The sequence below is a fragment of the Ceratotherium simum genome, chromosome 36 (assembly GCF_057802395.1).
Source record: "Ceratotherium simum simum isolate JZ-2026a chromosome 36, ASM5780239v1, whole genome shotgun sequence".
NCBI classification, from domain to species: Eukaryota; Metazoa; Chordata; class Mammalia; order Perissodactyla; family Rhinocerotidae; genus Ceratotherium; species Ceratotherium simum.
The window spans coordinates 8,557,271-8,574,449 of record NC_141935.1 but is presented as its reverse complement, the minus strand read 5'-3'; the positions used below and the strand labels follow the sequence as shown (position 1 = coordinate 8,574,449).

The window sequence follows — 17,179 nt, the reverse complement described above, 5'->3', positions numbered from 1 at the left end:
AATGTCAGTGTGAACGAGTGTGCAACACGAGACTTACCCCTGAAAGAAAGTGCTGTTTCTTCTGTTCAAATGAAAAAGTTTAATTGGGTTTGAATTTAATCATGGAAGAATTCATGGTTTCTGCCGGTATGTTGAGTGTAGATCATGTAGTAAGCCAGAGGATTAAAAATTTTGTAGAGGTGATAATTCATCCCATTTGGAGTCCAAACAGAGCATGACATTTCACACTAAGAGTCTTCTATTCAGGTTGCAGAAGATATTTTTAGGGGCTTTATGAAGCCTATTTAATTTCTGTCCCTTTTACCATCCATATATTCAACTGGATCACTGTACAGGACACAGACCTGCGTTATACAAAATCACTCGACGACCTCAGTACTTTGGAAAGAACCACCTTATTGGTAGATGTAATTAAGTGATAGTTTTATATTAAGACTCTTGAGGAAAAATACACATTCAAGAAATTTTTTAACTAAAATTATATTCTAGCTATAAGTAGGCTAAATAGACTACATTGAACGTTGATATTAGTACACTGGTACTTTGAAAAAATAATCTTTTTCTTTCTTTCCAAGTTCTAATGCTTTTGTGCACTACAGAAAAATTTCTTCTTTCCGTTTTCTCCTCAGAAACCTGTTTGGTGTGGAAACTAATCAACTCATGAATTATCCATGAAGTATGGCACCAGGTTATTTAAAATTTATTGAGTCCGTAATGTCCACTAGCCACAGGTAATTTTACATGAAAATTAGTTAAATGTTTCAAATAGTAATGATCTAATCTATTTTACAAATTGCACATTGCTGTTTCACGTATACCAGTAAATCAAAAAATTATTTGATAACTGTGGTTTCAATGGCTAATCTAAGTAGCTATACAAGAAAAGTTGTGGATATGTTGCACATAACTGTTTAGTTCTGTTTGTGGTGGAGAACTGGGGTGGTTTTAAAATACTGAAATATATTAATTTCAAAACCCTTTACTTCGAGAAAATTTTCATTGGTCTTAACTATTTAGAACCAAGTTATATATGGCAGGCACTCATTAAACATCAATTTCCAATTTTATGGACATATTTCAGAAAGGAAAATATTGTTTTTAGAGTACTTTTCCTACTATGAATAATAGCCCAAACAGGTAAAGAAAGTAATGAATAATGAACTGCTCTGGAATGAATTTGTAGGGGCCCTTAAAGCAGAGATTAACAATAAAATAATGAGATCAGGGAGTATAATTGTCCTGGTAAACAGAAGTGACTTGTAGTAGAGAACATACTTCAAGTTGTTGGGTAATGATATTGAGAGATTGATAATGATACATTGTTATGTATGCTAGGTATGAGCTTAGATTGGGGTTAAAGGTGCAGTATATGAAACTACTGGCTCACATAGTGACTGAATTGGAAACTTTGTCCTCTTAACATAGTATTCTAATTATAGATAATTTCATAATCAGCCAAATGTATTGTAAATTTTTTTTCAAATAATATGTCTGTTTCTGTGTTTGGAATTATGGCACATAGTTGGAGAGCTAGAGATGGATTATAGTACTAATTGATCTAAGTAAAATCAGTTCATCTCCTGCTTTCTAATTATGGGCCATGAAACACGTGCAGAACCCTCCTCTGGTCTTGTAAAAGCATTACTGACTAATCAATGCTGTGATGCTCAATTGTTTAAAGTGCTGACTCTCACACACTTCGCAGCCCACTAGCAGTTGGGTGGGCTGTTGGACTCATTTTGGCCGTTAGACTGTGTATGGAAGTGATGTCTATCACTGAGGTGCCAAAGCTGAGAATAGTACCCAAACCATCAATCATCTCTCTCTTGGCCCAGGTCAGAGAAGGCTGTACCATGCAAGTAGTGCAGTTATGACTTGCTGGAATCTCTGTCAGCCTGGGTCCTATCTCATGCAATCCTTTCCACCCTGCCCTTGGATATTGGGATCTATCCTGGCTAATGCAAATACAATTTACAATAATAATAATAATAATAATAATAATAAATGCTAGTAAATGGTAACTAGTAAAAACACATACATTCAAAATGACTTTGATAACGTAGCTCACCAGTCCTTGGGGAGCCGTTTATGCAAAGGCAGGGAGTCATGACATGGCCTGAGTTCTAGGGGAACCGCTGCTCGACCAGATTGGCTGGAACAAACCCACTGTGAGGACAGGAGAAGTTGTAGATGAGCTCATGGGGTAAACCCAGATCTGCTGCACTTAGAGCTTTTGACTCCTTCCTGTCGTGTTTGGGGAGTTTGGGGAGGTATTAACGTGAGTTAATGGTTACCTGGCCGGACTATATGCGCTTACATTCATGCGCTGCATAACGCCGTTTGGGTCAACAACCGAACGAATATAGGATGGTGGTCCCATAAGATTAGTAGCATGTAGCCCAGGTGTGTGGTAGGCTGTACCATCTAGGTTTGTGTAAGTACACTGTTTGCACCTAATTGCCTAAAAACGCCTTTCTCAAAACATATCCCCGTCGTTAAGCGACACATGACTGTATTCGTAATAGTCCAGAGAACCTACATCATCCAAACTCTAGCTTAAAGGGAAGTAGGTGAGTAAGAACCTCAAAATGTTAATCACCGATTAGTCATGGTGGTGATCCTAAGTACTATTCAGCCAACTTGCCCATTACCCCTGACTCCCAATTACAATAGCTAATGGCCTCATCGGTCATAAGGTCAGATGTCCATGCAACTCTTCCTTTTAAGAGCAATAATTCTCAGCCTGGACTAAATGTAAGAAATACCCAGAGGCCTGTAAAGCATCCAGGATGCCCAAGGCACACTCAGGACTCATTAAATCAGAATCTCTGAGAGAGAGCCCAGACATCTGTATTTTGTAACGATATAGATACAAAAGTCTGTGTCTTTGGCCTACAAAAAAGATTATTTCCACCTTGGTAATAACTTCCTACTGGTTTATGGGGTCTGTAACACGCTGTCATTTCTAATGACCATTTCCTTGTGATTTAACTGCCTTTTTCTTATGAATGTTATTTGAAAAGAGGAATGTAATACCTCTGGGGAAATCTTAGACATTCCAAATGTCCTTAATGTTTCAAGGGCCGGATTAGAGTTTTCCCAAGTTTTGATCCATTAATTTATTTCCTCGAGGCCTTAGCTAAACAAGGAGAGTGCCGCGTGGGAGCTGACATTCAGAGAAAATCACTACATGTGTTTGTTTGAAGGTAATTATTGAAGTAAACACAGTTGACATTATTCCAGTGTGCCAGGTGCTGGATATATGTGTGTACGAATGTGTGTGTCTTGGGAACAGCGGTACATCCTTGGTGTATTAAAAAGTTTATAAAGAAAAATACTTGATATTTACATACTGGAAGAAGAATTTTTTTTAAAGTGTTTGCATCTTTACAAAGTGCTTGCAAAGCCTGAATTTGTGGGCACGAGTGAATTCCATCTGTTGCTCTTAAAGAAAAACTGACTTCCTTTTTATGTTTGGAAAGATATGGATGAAATAAATTCACAGACAGGTATACATATGAATATGTACTTATATCTATATTTGGAGCATGTGAGGCTGTGCAAATGCTAATAAATTTTCTACAGCAGTCAGCTTCATGAACCACTGAACTGTGGTATGTCCTTATTTCTAAATATTCCCTAAACAGGAAATATTTTCGGTGATTAAACCACGGACTTTCCAGCCAGACTAGTTGAGTCTGAATCTCAGACATACCAATCACTAACTGTATGATTTGGGGAAATTTACTGAATATCCCCGTGTCTCAATTTCTTTATCTGTAAAGTTGGGAATGATTTTAATGGTATTTATTTCATAGCATTGTTGTGAGGCATAAATAAGGTAATCTATTTAAAGTGCTTAGAAGAGAGCCTGGCACATAGACCATGCTAAAAAATATTTGCTATTTTCTGAAACCATCTAAAATACAGGATAAGACATCCTGTCCCTAAAGGATATAAGTAATTTTCAGTTAAGGACCATTAAGCGAGCAGACCACACATAGACAAAGAGAACGCACGGGTTACCTGTGTCTGCAAGATGTGTTGGTTTTACACACACTGATCCGGGAGCTTCATGAGTTTTATGATGTCTGCCTCATGGTTTCCACACTATTGGAAATCTCATTGAATATTTTCTTTGTCGCGCTCCGTGAAACTGCATCTCTGTGTGCTCGGTCAGTTTCTCGATTGCTTCAGTTTTGCAGCTCTGGTTGTTTCCAGTTGAGAATTTATGGCCTAGTCTGTTGACCCTGGTTGTGTTATCTGGTTTTCCTTGACTGTGGTTATGAGTCTAGTCACCTCTACTGACACCGTGGTGGGGATAGAGGGTATGTTTATTTATTTCACTTGAGGAACTCGTTCCTTACATTCTCCGTGGTCTCCAAGTACTGAGGTCTTCGTTGTGTATTTCTGAGAAAAAGGGCATCTGCCATATATCTGCTTTCTCTTGCCTTTCACTCGAAATTTACCACTTTTCAAAATTTAAATGCTTCATTCTTTTACGGATCATCTGGTGACTAAGTATCCAGAGAGAAAGTGCTTTTAAATGAGACCTTTAGATACCAAATATCATAATTCGATGAAATGAACCTCTAATGAAACTCTGGGCACTGTGGCGCATGGATGAAGAAATCCGAGGCTAAGAAATGTAAGGTACCTTTGTCAAACTCTCCTGGTGACATCTGCTAAAACTCTGCCACTTTAGATAAAAAGACAATTTTGCTCTAAGATTTTGTTCACATTTTAGAAAATCTAAGGTAATGAGCAGAACTTTAAAACTATGTATTTTCTGGAATTATTTAAAAATATATTTATAAGAATTTAAACTAATAATAGAAGAGCCATAGTGTGTCAGTGAAGGCAGTTTCTGTAAAACAGTCCGACTAGGAGACTAGGTGTTTTTTTTTTCCTTTTAATCATAGCCATTTAATGTGCCATCAGCTGTAAAGAGTCATCCACTAATCTTGTCATTTGATACTAAGAATTAGGGTAATGCTGGCAGCTTTAACAGAATTATAAATAGGCCACCTATCTGTTAATGGATATTTTATATCAACATTGCATTTATAATTTTAGTCAATTAGAGCTTCTTTTGTTACTTGTTCATGGAAAGTAAAAGGAACATATCAAATATGGAGATTAATTATGGCTAACTGAAGGTTATTTCATTCAAACTCAATGAGAATTTCTTCTGATATAGAAGTAATACAGAAAGTTAAGGCAATCTCTCAATGTGATGCCTTAGAAACGGTCAGCCTAGTAAAGAGAAATCACTGTTGTTTTTAGCTGGACAACTCTGTCAGTTAAAACTTTTCTTAGTTCTCTGGTTTAAAAAAGGAATGTCAAATGGGGGCATGAAAAAAATGCTAATGTCATGGCATCTAAAAGCTGATATTTTAATTTAGCTCGGATCATCTGTATCTTATCAATGTCTATGAACAGTCTCACAAGAATAGAGTCCTCAGATTACTCTTCATCTTATCATAAAATTATTAATCACATTTTGAACACTTCATGAATCCCAGTGCAGAAAAGGGTTGCCTGTTTATCAGTTGCATATGGAAGCCTGAATGGCTGCAGAATGGTTCAAGATCTGTACCATTTTTGCTACTGCCTGTGTTTGCTTATCATTACATTTAATTACTGTCAGCAAATAAAAGGGGACTATGAAAGAGGTCATATATCATTGGGAAACAATTCTCCGTGGGTCTTTCACATTTCTTCCTGCCTTGAGGGGCACTGACTGCCTTGGTTCTGGACCATCTTTTCAATATTTGTATAGTCAGCAGCCTTGGAAGATGGAGATAGTGTCTCCCCCTGGAGCAAAAGGCAGGCATGATCACTCTCCAGTAGGATAAAGATAATGGCTACACTGGAACAAAGGGTAGGCGTTCTAACTGCCCATTATGAATGGTTCAGTAACCTCAGTGTTCTGAGTACAACCCACCATGTGTGCAGATGTCACTGGCACTCCTTTGTATTGCCCTGTGGGAACTGGGACTTGGGGAACCAGTGCAAACACTGACATTCTGGCTACTGCTATTACAGTGATAAGCTGTCTTTTGTCTCTGACCCAGGAGTCTCATATCCTACCAGCAGCCATGGGACTATGGCAGGCTAACTCATTAGCTTAGAAGTAGAATAAAATTTCAGACCCTTCGCAGTTCCTGACCATTCAAAAACCCTCTGCTTGGATCTTCTAATGTTATTCAGTTAACATTATTATTTTAGGTTTTCTCTCCATGTTCCTTAGTTTAGTATTTGGAATTGGCCAGCTATCCCCACTGAACTTCATTTACTCCTCTGCAAAATGAAGATAATTATACCTATCTTATGGCTTATTTGGAGAATTAAATGAAATAACATATGTAAGAAAACTTTGTGTAAGGCAGTGTACTGCTTTTAGTAATTTCAGTTGTTCATTCTGTAGCTCACATTAAGTTTTCTGTTGTAATGTGCTAGTGCTCATTGACATGTTAAAAATAATTATAATAATCTATCACAGGAGACTCTAAAGCATCCTGGAAAGTTAGAAAATAGGGGCAGAATTTTTTGTTTCCGTTGGAAAATGAAGACAAAGAAAGGTTAAAGTGATTTTTTTCATAGTTTCATAGGTTTTAGGACTCAGGTATCTTAGGAAGCAGTCACAATACTTGCACGGAAATCTGTGGATGTTTCTATCCATGAAATATTATTTCCAAAATCTCCTTTTCATAGATTAGATCATTGAGTTGTAGCTGTTGCACATTTTCTAAAAAACAAAAAACTAATATTGCTGGACACTTTTATATAGAAATATCTGTTTTTTGGCATCTTCACAAAGTACTAAGTTTAAAATATTTGTGAATATAGACAATAGCAAACTGTCTTGGATGGATATATATTATAGTTCCAATCTAGTGTCAAAAGTAGACTAAAACCTAGTTAACACCCCTTCTGGAATTCTATCTTACCTAACCTTAGTTCTGGCATATTTTCAAAGGTTAGGGATGAGTGATGGAAGATAGGACAGTGGGTCCTGACAGAGAGCAAATTTCTAGGACCCTAGCTTATGTGACTTATTCCAGGGAGTCATTTCTCATGAATCCATTGATGCTGAGTTTATTTTCTATAAGCAATTCTTAACCATGGATTTCCTGTTAATAGATAAGATTCCTCCTTATAGCAAATATCATTCTTGTATTTGCTCCAAGGTCCAGTTATCCTCTATCTCTCTTGAAAGAGATTGGATCAGATCATCCTCTTTCTTTTCTCTCCTCCAGGGACTTCTGATAGTAAACACAGTGAATCATCTCTGACCAGGTGCACTAACTCTCTTCTCTCCAAGTACTAAAAGAGAAAAATGAGTGGCATAGTGGTTAAGTTTGAACGCTCTGCTTCAGTGGCCCAGGGTTCATGGGTTCAGATCCCAGGTGCAGACCTACACACCACTCAGCAAGCCATGCTATGGTGGCATCCCATATTACAAAATAGAGGTAGATTGGCACCAATGTTAGCTCAGGGACAATCTTCCTCTAGCAAAAAGAGGAAGATTGGCAGCAGATGTTAGCTCAGGGCCAATCTTCCCCACCAAATAAATAAATACATAAATACGTAAATAAATAAATAAAAGAGAAAAACGAGAAAGTCACTTTTTGGCAACTTAAACATTATATTTATAACTAAACCTGATGTCGTTGTTAAAACTTTGCTAAATATTTTATATGTATTATCTCATTTCATCATAGAAATAACCCAGCAAGATTGAGGGGTTACTATTCAGTGTTTACAAATGAGGAAATTAAACTTCAAAGGAAGTAATTATTTTTCCAAGTTTACATAGGCATAAGTGTCACAATCAAGATTTGAATCCAGATCTCTCTTTAATGTAAAGTCCAAGCACTTTCCATGTATCAAACTGATTCTTCTCAAACCTCAGTTACTTTGACCCAAGTATGTGTTATCTGTGAATTGGAAAGCTGATCTTTTATAGCTTTCCTGGGGTGGTTTCGTTTCCCGCAAAGCAGTGACTGCTCTGGCAGAAACCTTCAACTAGTTTGGGGGAGCAGGTGCTGAACCTCTAAAATTCACTGCAGAGACCCTTCTTTGGTTCACACTGGAATGTACTGAAAGTGAGTCTACCATTAAAGAAATACTTTAAATTCTGTCCACACTCCTTACTTCACATACTCTTTTACTCACTTGAACTAAATAAATGGCAGTTATCAAAATGGGGAACTTTAAGATTCTTATGATCAAGAGGATGGAGAAGAGAATGACTTGGGAGTACTTAGAGAATAATAGAACTCCAGTGGTGTATTTTGACGAAAATCTAAATTCAGACAGAGGTTGAATGAGATTCTCTTAGGGCCCAAATGTCTTCCTTGGGTGGATGTTAAGGGCCTCTTTGTCCTCAAGAATGCCTCTGTGCTTATTTTCCTCTTTTCTCTCACCAAGGCATGTACAGACACACACACACACACAAACTTTTATCAGTTTTATGTTATGTGTTCAACACTTTAGCTATTACATTTTCTACAGCCCTCATCTTTCCAACAACACAAAAGTCATGAGCCACCCTATCCCCTCTCTTTACCTTTCTTTGAGGGTAGCAAAACAGACTGTTGGAAGGAAGGTAGTAGGTGTGTGTCTCCTTGTGTAAATCTGTGTGTAGGGGGGTGGTAGGTGGAGGACATACAACAGTTTACAAATTTTGAAAAATCTGTGTTCTGGTGGTTAAAGTATTTGAAAATACAATTGGAGGGTTCTCAAAACCAAGTACTTATTTTACCAGTGGGCTGGAAGTGGTCCTACCTAGCATACTAGGAATTTGTTATGTGGCTTTCTTTTTGTAAGTCACATAAACTGAATCATTTATGAGAGACAAATAATATGTCTATAGACACAACATTTATACATAAGTAGTTACTTTATAGTGTATTTCCCAGACATTATATATAATTGATGACCACAATTGCATTTATTAAGTATTTAAAATGCATGTTATTTCTTGTTATACTATAACCTATTTAACAGTAATTAATACGAAGCAAATAGAGGTAATAAGATTGCAGAAATATGACATCCAAAACCAAGAATTATAAGTTTTATCATACTACTCGTTTGTATATTATTGTTTGTTCAAAGGTAAGTCCCATAATTCATTTTGGGATGATTCAACCTTTGGATATAGTTACCCAAGGGGTGAGATAAACAAGTTTTGAGTCATCAACTGCTTAATATTCTGAAAAACCACACATGGAAAGGTAACATGAATTTTATGGTAGGTAGGTGTTTCATCATGGAAAACTGATAAGAGAAAGAACACTGGCCTGGTTGCCATGAGTCATGGGTCCTGCCTCATCTTTAATAGGTACATTAGTGGGTGCCTTTGGGTAAATCATTTAGCATCTTGGAGGCTCAGTGTTCTTAACCTTGAAATGTGTCTCTTTATCTAAAATGCACATTTCATTGAGTCACATGGAGGAATAAATGAGCTAATGCCTGGAATACCGTTCCCCAGTCCTTCCCGTGGCTCGTTCTTTTCACCCTTCAGATCTCAACTAAAAGGTAGCTTCTGTGTAAATTTTGCCCCCTCTGTTCTCCACTGCACATCCCACATTGTCTTCCCAGTCATTGGTTCTCATTCTCTATCACATCACACTGTATTTCTTTCATAGTGCTTGTTACTATCTGAAATTAACTTGCTTATGTATTTGTCTACTTGTTTATTTTCCCTCTGGTCCCACAGGATATAAGCTTCCTAAGATTAAGGAACTTGATGTTTCCTCCTACATCCCCCAGGACTGTACCTAAAACAATGTCCAGTGCACAGGAGGCATTCAAGAAATGTATAGAGGCAGAAAATGAGCATGAAAAAGCTATAGAGTATAAAGCACATGCAAGTTGGCTACTTTGATTTCATATTAAAAAGCATTTATGCATTTATGAAAAAAACATATACACATGTTTTATCTGCATGTGTACATTGTTTTTCTTGGTAAGAACAGCTTTTCCCCCGTGGGCTTTGCGGGTGTCAGAGTTTTGTTTTTTTTTGTTTTGTTTCGCTCTTTGAAAAAGATCTATGGAAAGTATTGGCTGAGTGAACTACGGTGAAGACACAATAAGCTTAGCTGTTACAACAGGAGCCAAGTTCGGAATTTGTGAAAGGAAATAACATAGGAATGACCCTGTTTTGACCAGACCCTGAGCTTGCTATGGAAATCATCTGGTTGCTAAGGGGATTGAACAAGAGCAGATGAAGAGATAAAGGTCTGGGCAGAGAGAGGACCTCATCTCTTTAGTGGTAATGAGACACCTTGAATATCCAGTTGTACCTGCTGTGACTTAAACCAATTAAAGGTGGTCTTTCATGGATGCCAGCTATTTTTGTGAAAGCTCAAATTTACCTGAGGCAAATTTACTGCTAATAAGTTTATTCACTACAACCACACGGGGAATATCATTTTGACGGGAGAGATAATCCTCAGCCACTTAACCAGCTAAAAATAGAAATGCCTCAATTCCTGGATCAAAATGTGCATACGTTAGAGAAGGTCAGAGGAAAAGAATCTTTTTGCTTTGCTTTGAAAGCCTGCTTGGTTGATTGCCCGCCCTGGGGAGACAGAAGAGCCTGGTGTTCATAATGTCAGGTCTGGAACCACAGTAACCAGGTCCCCGTCATGCCAATCATGCACTTTATGAGCTTAATTCTGTAAGCCTCAGTTTCCTCATCCATAAGATGAAGACAATGATGACAACAGTCTTGTAGGGTTGTTTTGAGGATTAAGTCGGCAAATATATATGTGTTTTATATATATGTTTGTATATATAAACTGTATATATATAAACTAAAAGCAGTATCTGACACTGAGTTGTGCACACTTCAGATGGTTAGCTATTATTATAATCCCACTCTTATCAATGACTCCAAAAGGGAGATAGAATTCCGACTGCTTCTGCAGTGGCTCTGTAGTTCTGCAGCAGTGGCTCTTTGAAGTAAAATGTTTCTACTGTTCTCTCAGAGCTCCGGAGGAATAAGAATTATCAGATGGCTTTGATATGATGGTGAATAAATCAAGTGAAGGGAGACACAGTTCTGGAATCACAGCGAAAGGGAGCAGGGTCGCTGAAGTTGCACTGTGAGGCCATAGCTTTCCGTGGCAATTATGAAATATTGTCTGTGTTTTCTGTCCCGCTTCTTCAGAGGAAAACTAGTGTTTTTGAAATGTATTCTTTTCACTAGGGACTCATATTAAAAAATCTTATCTTATGGGTATGTTAGTGTAAATGGAATATGAGAAAACTATGTCTCTTGGTTCTTAAAGACTTCTGTTTTTATTGGACATAGAGCTTATATTTTTTTACTTCAAAATATGAAATTAGCAGTATCATTTTTATATAAGTAATTTGAAATGGCTCAGGTTTGTTAACCACTGTAAAACCCAGAGGAAGAAATGGGTGTGTGTATTATATCTATATATATATGTACTATATATACTATATATATGTAGTTATAATAAGAGAGAAAACATAACTTGGTTTTAATATCTGTCTTGATTTATCAAGTCATAGGATATTTGCCTAGCTAACCCTGTTGCTTGAAGATGTAGGCTTTCTTTCAGAGTGTGGCTTACTTATTGGCTTGAATCATGAAACATGATTTCTCTGCATCAACCAGTTCTGTAAGCCCTCATCAGTGCACTCCTGGGGACATGTGAAGCCATAAGGCCAAAAAAGAAAGTTTTCATGTTTAAAAAATAAATAACAAAATGATTAATATTTGGGGGAAAATATAGAAAACCATAGTTAGGGGTCTCAGAAGCTTCAAGTTTAATTCAAATGTTTATTAAGTATGTATTTATTCATGTCCACCCATGTATCAGGTTCTCTCCTGGGGTGGGAATTCAAGGATAAATAAGCAAGGCACCTTCTCCTAAGGGAATTCCCAATTTGGGGATGGAGGGAAGAGGGACAAACGGGGAAACGTAGAAGTACCATAGAATATTCTTGAGTACTTTTTATTATCACAGTCCCTGTGGGTAGCCAGGCTTATCCAAGAGCTGGCCATATGATCGCCAGACAAATAAATACTCCTGGAATCTTGTCTGCCAAAGGTGTTTTCAGCAGTAGCTACGGCTCTGAATTTTGCTTTAAAATTATATATCTACATAGACATATATCTGTTGTTTTTGTCTGGGGCTTTGTTCTCTGGCATCTTGAGTTATTATTGGGCTTATGCTTGCGGAATACATGCCCATATTCTGGTCCAACATGTTCCAAGCTGCTCAGAACCCTGGGGTTGGGAGCACATCCTGCTCTTCAGCCAGAACTTGGTTGTTTCTGTTAAGCCTTTAAATGATTTTGCTTTAGATCAGCTGCAAATCACAAATGCCTGTTCTGAAGTTGATACATCTGGTGGGAACTCTGTTGATGTGATCAAGTTGATTGATAAATACATCTTCCTTCTCAAATTATTTGAATTGTTATATTTACCAAATACAGATTACTTAGCTCTATATTTGTCTATTTTTGTTCTTTCTACTCCCTTCAATTAAGTAAGTATTTATTAATGTCCTTGTTATGGAGCCTTGTTATTCTTGTCAAGAATGATAAGGCTCTATGAATATTTATGGAGCCTTGCTATTCTTGTCCCAGCCTCACATGTTTAACTATTATGAATTATAACACATTTTAATATGTAAGGCAGGAATTCTTCTCGTATGTCTTTTTTTCCCCCAAAACATTTAAAGAAATCCTTGCCCTTGTATTTTTTCAGATTAATTTTAGAATATTTTGTCAGTTTTTAAAAATTACTTATATCTTTTGGAATTTCATTAAGTTTATAAATTAATCTGGAGAGTACTGCATCTTAACAGTCTTTATTCCTCAAGTTACTAGAAGTCATTTATGCTCCCAACAGAGTTTTATGGTGTTCTTCAAAGGGCTTTACTCAAGCATGGTTTTGAAGGTACTGGGAACAAATTGGAAAATTACGGGTATTATCAAGTCTGTGAACTTGGAGGGTCCACCCTGCCATTTCAGCTGCATAGTATCACAATAATAAAATTAGATTTTGGAAAGTAGTTTCATGGAAAGCATATTATTTGACACTCTCATTTATTGTAAAGTGGACACTTGTGTAATCCCCCCTTTTACCCATTCCCTCTGCTAAGATGCTGTTATCCCCATTGATGTATCTTTAAATCCTATATCCTTCAAAGTCATGTAAAAGGTTACCGCTTCTGCAGAGCATTTCTTTTCTACCCCCAGTTTTACTGAGATATAATTGACATATAACATTGTATTATTTTAAGGCGGGCAGCGTAATAATTTGATATATGTATATGTTGTGAAATGATTATCCCAATAAGTTTAGTTAACTCAGAGTGTTGCTTGATCTCTCCAACTCACTCAAAGAAGTACTCTTCTCTCCTCAATGCCTTTATCTCTGTGTCTATCATAGGGAATGTATACTTTGCATTTTATTATGTCTCTGCAAGTCTCACTGTCACTGTAGCACCCAGCGCAGGGCCTGTTACATCGAAGGCCACTCAAGTGGCCATATTGTTAATGGCTGTTCATGTGCCTGGCCACATGGCTGCAAGGCTGCATGGCTGTGAGGCCGGAAAAGCTGCCCCAAGTACACCCAGATCACCAAGCAGCAGCACTCACTTAGCAGTGAAACCCACATTTCAGGATCAGGATACTTACCTCCATTACCCATTTTATTTCATATTTTGTGTTATAGCCTTACTGTGAAAAAAAAAAAATGTGACAGTAAGGAATCCTTCTTTGAGAGAATATTGGAAATCTCATAGATGCAAAATAACCCTTACTTCAGATCTCCCCTCCCTCTTTCTTCTCTCTTTTCTTGCTACTGTGCTAAGTATTTTTATATTTTTAAAGAAGTACTTTGTGAAATCTAGATCTATTTATATATAGCTACATTTTTATCACCTTAAGAGGATTAAAAGAGACTCCAATGTGTTTCATTAAAAAGGCAGTAATATAATGTTTTGTATTGTTAATTCCATGCAACATCTTAAACACAACAGAGGATGCATATACATCTGCTAGTGGACGTATATACAAATTTATAATGTATGTTTAGTCCGATAACATAATCTTTCAAATGAACACTCACTCAAACACTTTGATGGAGTGAACAGATAGCTGTGATATAAACCTGTTTGTATGTTACAGTAAACAGAGGACGAACCAGTTTCTTGGGTTTTTTATTGGTCAGAATAAAACAATTTGTATATTGAAGACAGAGAGAACCATAATCAAGCATTGAAATATTTATTGTATTAGCATCACCAGGTTCCATGAAACTTGGAATGAAAGGAACATTTCATTTCTCATTCTTAAGCAAATATACAGAGAAATTCAGTGCAGTTTGCTTTTGTAAGCATAATGAAATAAAAACAGTAAACACAGAGTCCCCACAGGTGGGGGCAATCCATGTCGCTATCTTGTGTCCCAATTTATGTTTTATTGTGCTATAACCTTCGATCAACACCAGTTTCTTTCCTCTCTCTCCAAACAGAAAGAGGTAGACATAAACATGACTGTCAAGGATCTGACAGGACAGATTTATTGTCCAAGTTAGACTTTGTTGGAGTGTTCTCCACTTACATTTTGCCTCAGGTGCTGGATATGTTTTTTCTTTCATAGGTTATTCCAAGAACTTTGAGGTATGGTATACTAACTGAGAAAATTATAAGAATATTCTTCACTCCTAGGAGATCTACAGGGATAATGAAAAAAATGATATGTGGAAAGTGAGACATCGGAGAGCTTCGTGGATATATTTTAAAAAAATAGGACTTTTGCGTATTCCTTATGTGAAACCTTTTATTTTTACTTTTTCAAATGGAGCTGTGTCCATTCATCAAAAGTCATATGAAAATTGAATCATTTTTATATACAAGTCAAGAGAAAATACCACCATCCCACCTTTTTTATCTTTTTAAAATTTATCACCTAGATAATTCAGGTTAATTATTTTTCTGACCTAATCTTTTGGGAAATGATTTTAGTTATCCAGTTAACCTTGCATGTGTAACAAAGTTTAAGGCACAGGACCAGAAGAATATATTTTTTAAAATATCAATTCAGTTAACCTGATTATTGAGATCATGTGATTGAAAACACAAAGACAAATTATTTCTCAATTTAACTTGAATTAACTCAGGCCCTTTGCTGAAACTAGACCATAGGCATCCAATGACCAGGAGGCCATGGAGAGCTGATCAAGTCTGTCCTGGTTCAGAACTGCCTCCTTTCCTCAGGGCTGAACTTTGAGCCCTGTGAATGTTCTATCAGTTTCCTAGGGCTGCTGTAACAATGTACCACAAACTGGGTGGCTTAAAACAACAGAAATGGGTTCTTTCACAGTTTTGGAGGCTAGACATCTGAAATCTAGGTGTTAGCAGGGCGATGCTCCCTCTGAGACTCTGGATAAAATCCTTCCTTGGCTCTTCCTAGCTTCTGGTGGTGGTCGTCAATGCTTGGTATTCCTTGGCTTGCAGCTGTGTCACTCCGGTCTCTGTCTCTGCCATTCTCATGGTGTTCTCCTTATGTGTGTCTTCACATGGCTGTCTTCTTATAAGAACACTAGTCATATTGAATTAAGGGCTCACCATAATCTAGTATGATCTCACATTAGACAACTCTATTTCCAAATAAGATCACATTCTGAGGTACTGGACGTTGCGGTTTCAACATATCTTTTTGGGGGGACAAAATTCAAACCCATAACAAGTGTCCATTTGTATTATCAGGATGTTGGTCTGCTCACCACTGCTGAATTCAACACAGGCCTCCACATTGACAAACCTAATGAACATTTTCATGTCTCAATAATACCCAACGTCCTGATGGCATCACCACTGCTGATTACTCCTACCAGCCTGGAATTCTCCCCTCCCCTGGCTGCTTGGCAATGTTCCTGCTATGTAGAACTGGTGATTATCTAAATGATCAGAAACTTTTGGCTGTCAAAATGACTAATTACCTCCTACCACGATAGTTATGTCAAGGCTTATCTGGTGAAACAGACCTGAATCACTTTTTACTTCCCCATTTTGGTCTTCTGTGGTCTTATCTGTGTTTTCCAGGGTCCTAACTTTTATTTTTCTTTTCTAGTAGATTTTCCTGAGGTGACATTATCCACCTGTATGCCTTCAACTGCCACTTGTATGCTAATAATTGCCACGTTTATATGTCTGTCCAAGATCTTACATCTCAACTGCCTACTGGAAACTTCCATGTGGAAGGATCCCAGCGACATTAAGTTTTTCATATCTCAGAAATTTAGGTATCATTCTAAAATCCTATTTCTCTTTACCTTGTCCATATTCAGTTGGTCATTAAGTCTTATCTATTCACCTTTTTAAACAACTCTTGTATGGACCACCCCAGTTACTACCTAAGTTTAAGCCCTAACTGTTTCTTCCCTGGACTATTGCAGTGCCTTTCCTACAGCTCCTTCTGTTTGAAGACATATCCCACTTTAATCAATCCTCTGCATGATATCTGGAGTGATTTTAAAACGGCTTTTCTGAACACATCTCTTTCTTGCTTAAAATCCACCACCAGCATAGTTTAATGATGCATTTTTAGCCTCTTAATTCAGTAGTGGAACCCTTGTGTACCTCTCTGGCCAAGTCTCCTGCATTGCTCCAGCCATGCTGAGCTCTGCGCTGGTCCCTGGATGCAGTATGCTGTTTGATGCTCTTATACCTGTGCTTCTGAAATTTGCTCTGCTGGGAATAAGCTCCCACTGTGTTTCATCCTGCTAACATATGAGTCCTTTAAAATTCTTTTTAAGTGGCATCTTCTTAAGGAAATCTTCATAACTGAAAGAGACTTCTAGACTCCATTAGAACTGAACACTTTTTTGAAGATCGGGATTATTTGAATTCAACTTAATTTTGATGTTTATCCATCAATATGAAGATTAGTAGTCTCCCTCTGACCATTGCACAATTAATTGGAAAAATTAGTTGCGCTAATGGAGTTCTTCTGTCCCACTATTATTGCTTAATTATTTGGAAACCAAAGCACATGTGGAGGTGGATTAAAGCTGTCCTAGGATTAAGCTAGATTGATTGCCACGTTTATATGTCTGTCCAATATCTTTCTGTTCAACCAGCGTTTCCACTGAGTAGCTATTAAAGCTTTTTGGCTCAAA

At 37.3% G+C, this 17,179-nt stretch overlaps 1 long non-coding RNA gene across 1 annotated transcript in view; it reads left to right on the top strand.

The window, feature by feature from the left end:
• Positions 1-636: 636 nt before the first annotated feature.
• LOC147912343 (uncharacterized) overlaps positions 637-17,179 on the top strand; it is a 28,809-nt gene continuing 12,266 nt past the window's right edge. The window contains exon 1 of the long non-coding RNA XR_015550001.1: positions 637-731. This is a non-coding gene — a long non-coding RNA (uncharacterized LOC147912343). The remainder of the gene's footprint in view (positions 732-17,179) is intronic.